The sequence below is a fragment of the Mustela lutreola genome, chromosome 8, assembly GCF_030435805.1.
Source record: "Mustela lutreola isolate mMusLut2 chromosome 8, mMusLut2.pri, whole genome shotgun sequence".
Lineage (NCBI taxonomy): Eukaryota > Metazoa > Chordata > Mammalia > Carnivora > Mustelidae > Mustela > Mustela lutreola.
In genome coordinates, this window is record NC_081297.1 from 77,362,238 (window position 1) to 77,370,211 (window position 7,974).

General features: G+C 40.6%; 1 non-coding gene across 1 annotated transcript; it reads right to left on the reverse strand.

The window, feature by feature from the left end:
• Positions 1-282: 282 nt before the first annotated feature.
• LOC131840098 (U2 spliceosomal RNA) lies at positions 283-472 on the reverse strand. The gene has a single exon (XR_009357207.1). It is a non-coding gene; the product is annotated as a U2 spliceosomal RNA (small nuclear RNA).
• Positions 473-7,974: the final 7,502 nt, after the last annotated feature.

Genomic DNA, 7,974 nt, shown 5'->3' on the forward strand with positions numbered 1-7,974 from the left:
TCTACCATACATGCAAATCTATTCAAAATATGTTAAAAACTTAAACATAAGACCCAAAACTATAAAGCTCCTAGAAAAAAATGTAGAGGAAGAGCTCCTTGCAATGATTTTTTGGATTTGACACCAAAAGCACAGGCAACAAAAGCAAAAATAAACAAGTGAGACTACATCAAACTATATCAAAAGGTTTTGCCCAGCAAAGGACATAATCAACAAAATGAAAAGGTAACCTACAGAAGGGGAGAAAACATACACCAACTGTTATGCCCAAGTTTTCATGTCCGAGAGACCACCAAGGAGCCAACACCAATGTAAACACACGAGGGTTTATTCAGCAAGCTTAAGCTTGGGCCCAAGTATACCTGACACAACAGAGTAGGGACTTGGACCCCAAACCAGATTATAGTCAGAGTTTTTAAACTGATAAGAACAGATACTACACTTGATCTTAGCCAAAAGGCCGAGAAGCGATAGTCAGAGTTTTTAAAGGCAGAGCAGGGGTGTCAATAGGTGATTGGGCCACGACTACTGGCCCTGTGTTTCTGTTTTTTCCTTTTTCTTTCTGACATGCTCTATTACAACGTCAAACCATGTTGTTCCTGTTTTTTCCTTTTTCTTTCTGACATGATCTATTATAACGTCAAGCCATGTTATTCCTGATGTGAGTTATTACAATGATAAGCCATCTTATTCCTGATTGATCATTGTTTTTGCTCCAGTCAGTCTTCCTGGAGCTATCCTATTCCTGATTTATCATTGTTTTTGCTCTGGTCAGTCTTCCTGGAACCAGGGGTCATTTACCGGTCCCGGAGACCTAAGATGGCTGCCGGGGCCAAGATGGCTGTACTTATGTCAAGGCTTGGGCTGTACATACAGCCTTGTTTTTCTTGGCCTCCACACAACCAAATGAATTCTTTTTCACATAAAAAGGACCTTGAAAGAGTGAGAAGGCAGTAACAGATTTGTTGAGTTTTATATTTTCAGTGAGATAGATTAAAAATTAAATAAAACACATATTTCAAGGCTCAGAGTAATTGGTCAGCTAGTAAAATTAGAGAACAAACAATCACCCCCTTCCCTTTACCTTGGTTTTAAGGAATATAGCCAAAATGAGATTTGGAGTAGGAATTTAATTCTACTTCATTTCACAAACATTTTTTTTTTTAAATTTTATTTATTTATTTGTCAGAGAGAGAGAGAGTGAACACAGGCAGACAGAGTGGCAGGCAGAGAGAGAGAAGCAGGCTCCCTGCTGAGCAAGGAGCCCCACGTGGGACTTGATCTCAGGATGCTGGGATCCTGACCTGAGCTGGGATCCTGACCTGGTTAAGGTGGGTGCTTAACCAACTGAGCCACCCAGGCGTCCCCATTTCACAAACATTTAATGAACATTTTCTAAATGCGACGAATCACATAAAGAGATAAACTGATGCACTCTACCCTAAAGGAGTTCCCACTTTCTCAGAGGATGCAGCCACTGCCTGAAAATCTATGGCTATAATAAGGTTTGGAAGGTTATGCTAACAGCATGAGTAAAGTATAGTAAAAATCTCAGAAGCGGGGCTCAAATGATTGTCACTGTAAGTGTTAGGAAATGCTTCACAGATGGGGTGATATTTGAGCTGGGATTAGGAGTAGAATGAGTAGGATCTGTTCCATTAACTGGAGAAGCAGTGAAAGGATTTTCTAGATAGAGGAGCATAGAAGTGCCGACAACACTGATTCCATCTTTGGCTCTTCATCTTGTTCAAACCCTCACAAGGACCTCTCTTGGAGCTATGAGTTCCAGGTCCCAGGGAGGTTAACGTGTGCCCTGACTGGAATGCAGGAAGATTTGTTCTGATTCTTCCTAAAGTGGTGCACAGAAGACAACACTTTAGAGAACTAGTAGAGATGACTGGTACCCAGATGGCGCCACTTGAGATAACTACCTTTTGACCGCACCGCAGTGATCTTCTTCTTGCTCTATAAAAGCTGTGAATTAAGGTCCAGACTTGGCAGAGAATAGCTGGGTAGCACCTGGATTGTTGCCCACCCAATCCCAAACCCCTCAGCCCACCCCACCTCCTGTCAGTAAGATACCTTGAATAAAACTCTGTAGACAGAGTGGACTGCCTTGCTTCATTTTTCCATCTTAAAATGCTTTCTCAGTCTGGAGGATACTTTACTATCCCTCTTCCACCTTCTAACAAGGAGACAAATAATATGAGCAAAGGCAGGCAGCTCCCTCATGCCAAAGGCTGGTGTGTTTATTTGAGGAAAGTGAGAAGTTTACTGTGGCTGGCACAGAGAAAAGATAAGATGGGAGCATGGGGTACAAGTAAAAATAATTTGGTCTGTGGAAATAAAGATAAATCAAAAGACCAACCATATGCCCCGATGTCCAGGCTTTGGTTAAAACTGCCAGCTTCCCTAATGTTTGCCCTGGCTTCCAACTGTGGAGGCTGAGAAAATTAAGGCCATCCCACCTCAAGTTTAGTGCTAGCACAAGTACAGCCATCTTAGCTTCAGCAGCCATCTCAGGCCCCTGTGACCAGGGGCTGAACTTTACCCTACTTCAGTTCCAGGAAAAACTGCTATACCCAACCCTGCAACACCCTGGCAATAGCTAATCAGCTTACTGCAGGAAAGTCTGAAATTTCCCCTCTTCCCCTCATTCCCAAGACTCTTGTAAGGACACATAAATACCCCTGCCTTAACTAGGCTCGGGGTCCAAGTCCCTATTCCACTGTGTCAAGTATACTTGGGCCCAAGTTTAAGCTTGTTGAATAAAACCTCATGTGATTGCATCGGTGTTGGCTCCTTGGGGGTCTCTCAGACACGAAAACTTGGGCATTACACCAACGAGGGACCAACCAGAGTCAGCCAAATATGCTCCCCTAACCAACACATAGGATGTTCCATTTCCAGTTAGCCTATCAGCTTCCCCTGCCAACAACTGAAAGACCCTCACTCCGCACCCAAGAACCAGACACCACATGCAAGTCGCAAGAGGTGATTTATTGTTTACACAGGCGCCTGCGGACGCCATCAGCCTCCTGTGGACTGAGCGTGCCGGGCTAAGTTGGGGAGCAGATTATATAGGGCAGGGTTGGGGTGGTGGGAAGCAAGCTTACAGAAGCAGATGCATGGTTACAGGGATCTGATTGGTTAATTTAAATCAAGCATAGTCAGGCGTTGGGTTCAAGGCAAGGACACAACCGTTTGTTCTGGCAGGCCTTGCCTCAGCGCTCTGGAAAGTCCCAGGTACACTCTGTTCCTCATTTGTCTTCCCTTTTGACAGGCCTGTTGACCATAGACATCCTGGTATATGTTGCCATCTGGCTATGGGGACAATAGGTTACTTAATCAAGCCTTCAGCAAGGGGAGAGGCCGGCTGTGGGGACAATAGGTTACTTAATCAAGCCTTCAGCAAGGGGAGAGGGGTCTTTCACAACCTTCAGTTGAACATACCTGAAGACTTCCATTTTTCTGATTTCTTGATTTCTGATTTTCTTGATTTCTACTATCAAGCCTTCCCACTCTTCTGCCTGCTCTAAGTCTCTGTTAAAATGTAAGTGATAGTGGCGGTGGACTCCCTTGCTATAGCAAGCTCTGAATAAATAGCCTTTGCTTGTTCTCATTCAGGTGGTCCTTGTTTAATATCACCCAATCAGGTAGGTCTAAGCTGCCATCTGGATCACCTCAAGTTTTCTTCTACCCAGACCTTCTCTAATAATAAGACTCAACACTGATTACCAAAATCTTTCAAAATACACGAAATAGTAAAGTGTTTATGATGAAAAGTTTTGCGCTGGGTTTGTAGCTGCTGCTGTTAGTGCCCCCACCCAGGCTCCTCACGCTGCAGTATGCTTGGCTGACTTCTAACTCTGAGGGTTTTCTCCAGTGGCTTGAATTTAAACACTCCCCCCATCAGGCCATAACCAATGACTGAAGGCAGCTGGTATAAATACCCCAGTGCCTTCACCTCTCCGGTGGAATGATGGCAGGCACGTTTTCCACACTGACCCCCAGAGTTTCCTAGCAGGATTAAGCTACAATTGCTCACAGCAGTGGGGTTAGGGATGCCAACCCTTGCCCCAGTCAAAAATTTGCATCTAACTTTTCTTTTTCAAAACTTTATTTAAATTCCAGTTAGTTAACATATAGTGTAATACTGGTTTCCGGAGTAGAATTTAGTGATTCATCACTTCCATATAACACCCAGTGCTCATCATAGCAAGTGCCCTCCTTAATACCCATCACCCATTTCACCCATCCCCCACCCACCTCCCTCCATCGACCCACAGTTTGTTCTCTGTCATTATGAGTCTCTTATAGTTTGCTTCCCTCTCTTTTTTTTCCCCCTTCCCACATGTTCATCTGTTTTGTTTCTTAAATTCCACATATGAGTGAAATTATATGGTATTTGTCTTTCTCTGACTTATTTTGCTTAGCATAATACACTCTGGCTCCATCCACATCATTGCAAAAGGCACGCTTATAACTTTTGACTCCCCAGAAACTCAACTTCTAAAAGCCTGCTTTTTTTTTCTTGTTACATTTTTTAAATTAATTTTTAATTTTTTTTATAAACATATAAGGTATTTTTATCCCCAGGGGTACAAGTCTGTGAATCGCCAGGTTTACACATTTCACAGCACTCACCATAGCATATACCTTCCCCAATGTCCATAACCCCACCACCCTCTCCCTCCCCGACTCCCCACAGCAACTCTCAGTTTGTTTTGTGATATTAAGAGTCTCTTATGGTTTGTCTCCCTCCCGATCCCATGATCCCATTTTGTTTCATTTATTCTTTTCCTACCCCCAAGCCCCCCATGTTGCATCTCCACTTCCTCATATCAGGGAGATCATATGATAGTTGTCTTTCTCTGGATGACTTATTTCACTAAGCATAATACCCTCTAGTTCCATCCATGTCATCACAAATGGCAAGATTTTGTTTCTTTTGATGGCTGCATAATATATATATACACCACATCTTTAGCCATTCATCTGTTTAAAAGCCTACTGTTGACATGTACAGTTGATTAACATACATGTTGTATGTTATATATATTACACACTGTATTCTCATAATAAAGTAAACTAGAGAAAAGCAAGTAAAAAAATCCATTTACAGTACTATACTAGAGAAAGTCAGACTATAAGTGTACCCATGCAGTTCAAACCCATGTTGTTCAAGGATTATCTATAGTTTAATTTATCAATATTTACTGCATTGCAAAATAAAACTAAGCACTTAAAAATTATTAATCCATTTTTAAAATAGCAGTAATAATCATGAATAATATGTTAAAAAAAACCCTCAAAACAATTTTCTCCAAGAAGAGAGGCATTGTTTTACATTTTTGCAAATCCCTTTGATATCTAGCCAATTAGAAGACAGCTGGATTCTCATATCTGCTATAGATTCAATCTGTTAGGACACCACATGCCATGTAGTCTCTGGAAAACTCCCTTTTACATTTATGAGAGAATGAAAGTGAAAACAACCCAAATGATGGCTTAGTATTATTTTGAGAAGTTTTGACCTTGTAGAATCCCTGAAAGGATTTGGGGCATCTCCAGGGTGTCTGGACTACACTGGAACAATTGTTGCCTTAAAAGATATCCAAATCAGGAAGCGGAGAGTATGCATTCCACTGAACATGATTACACCATAGGTAGAAGTTGAGGCACCTGGTCATTTTGGATTTTTCCTTTGGCATCCTTCTAACCTGGGGAGCCATCCTTCTAAGCTGTTACTTACATGGAAGTAATACCCTGTTGCTAATTGACAAGTCTCCAGCACCTGTTGCTCATATTCTTCCTATTGCTATTTATTGCTGCTGTACACGCACCTTGTGCCCAAGGATAGGGACTTTCCAGATTCTGAAGCCCAGAGGCTTGGGGGAAGGGAGCAGGGGAAATAGGCTAGCAATCAGCACGGACCTGACATAGGCCCAGTTTTCAGAGCATAACCAATTCTCACGTGACTTAGCACTTAGTTGCACCTTAATCAGACAGTTGACCACATTTCTTTGTTTAGGTCACTGAAGGAGAGTCATCCTTCTTTACCAGCTCAGAACAAAAATTTGGGCAGAGCGTATATGCAAAGCACAGTCATACTAAATCCAGGGAGAGCTCCTCTTTGTCAGGCACTTCATCTATTGTTCTTTTGAATCCAGGCTGGGCAATAGGGAAGTGATACTGTTTATATTCCATATTTTTTGTTACAAAAGACAGACACTTTTTCTTTTAAAAATAAACATTGTATATATTTAAGGTATACAAGATGACTGGACATTCATATATGTAATAAAAGCACCATTACAGTCAAGCTAATTAAAATACCATATCCTACAGTTATCATTTTTGCATGTCATAAGAGCACCTGAAATCTCCTCTCTTAGCAGCTTTCTAGTATTCAATAAATATTAAGTATAGTCATTGTACTAGATCTCTAGACTTAATCATTCTACATAGTAACTTTGTACCCTTTGATTAACATCTCCCCATTTCCCCCCACAAAACTGAAATAGAACTACCATATGATCCAGCAATCCAACTTCTGGATAGATATCCAAAGGAAATAAAATCAGTACCTTAAAGAGATACCAATACACCCATGTTCATTGCAGCATTAGTCACACTAGCCAAGACATGTAAAAAACCCAAGTATCTGTCAATGGATGAATGAGTAAAGAATGTGTGGTGTGTATGTACAGTGGAATATTATTCAGCCTTAATAATGAGGAATACTGCCATTTGTAACACTGTGATGAACCTGGAAGCAGTGTGCTAAGTGAAAGACGCTAGACACAGAAGGAAAAACACTTCGTGATCTCACATATATGGAGAAGCTAAAAAAAAACTGGAACAGAGGAGAGAGTAAATTGTAAAATCACACTGCTACCACAACTGAAAGGAAGCACACCAAATATAGAATAGGGATAGCTTCAAGAGAGACTGAGGGTGGGAAATGTACAAATGAATTTTAACTTCCGTATTTTTCTTTTTGTTAAAAAATTTTGAAGCACCTGTACCCCTGTGGCAAATAATACATTATATATTAATAAAAATAATTTTAAAAATAGGTATGGGGATTAAGAAGTGCACTTGTGATGGGCACTGAAGGTTGTATGGAAATGTTGAATCACTATATTGTACAACTGAAACTAACATTACACTGTATGTTAACTAACTAGAATTTGAATTAAGACTGAAAAGAAATGACCAAAGTAGGCAGTTTTATGCTTTTTAGACAAAGAAACATAAATACGGAACACTTGACAAGATGAAAAAAAAAACATATTTGGGAGCTCCAATTAATAAGAATTTGAAATAGGATTTGGGCTGGAGTATTTAGTAAAAGTAACAATGCTTATTTATAAAATATTCTCAGCTCTCAATTCCCTAACTCTGGTGCTAAGAATGTCTCTTTATTTCCTGGTGCAGGAAGGATATCTTTCACATGGGAGATTTATTTCTTGCTTTCTAGAGAGAAAGAGGGGTCAGAGTGTTGTTCTTGCACTGACTCTTCCTTAAGTAACTTTAACATAGCATAATCAATATGCCAAAGTGTCATATTTTGGGGCAGGATGCCCTGGGCCCTCACACAAGTATCAGTTACCATTAACTTGTTTTTTAATGCTCTGCTGTTGAATGAACACTGAAAGGAAGGATTTGGGAGAAAAGGGACACATAGACTAGATAGTCTCTCCTTTTGCTAAATGGTTTGAGAACTCCTCGGAATTGAAAAAATATTAAAGATGCAAAAAAAATTTTTTTTGAAGCAAATCTAACTAAATGTTAATACTTCTTAATTGTATGTGGCAGTATTTGGGTGTGTAAGGGCAAGTAAAAATAAAAAATAAGAGGCTTAATTCTCCCTGTTAAAAATGAAGGAAGAGGGGATCTGGGTGGCTCAGTTGTTAACTGTCTGCCTTTGGCTTAGGTCATGATCCTGGCATCCTGGGATCGAGCCCC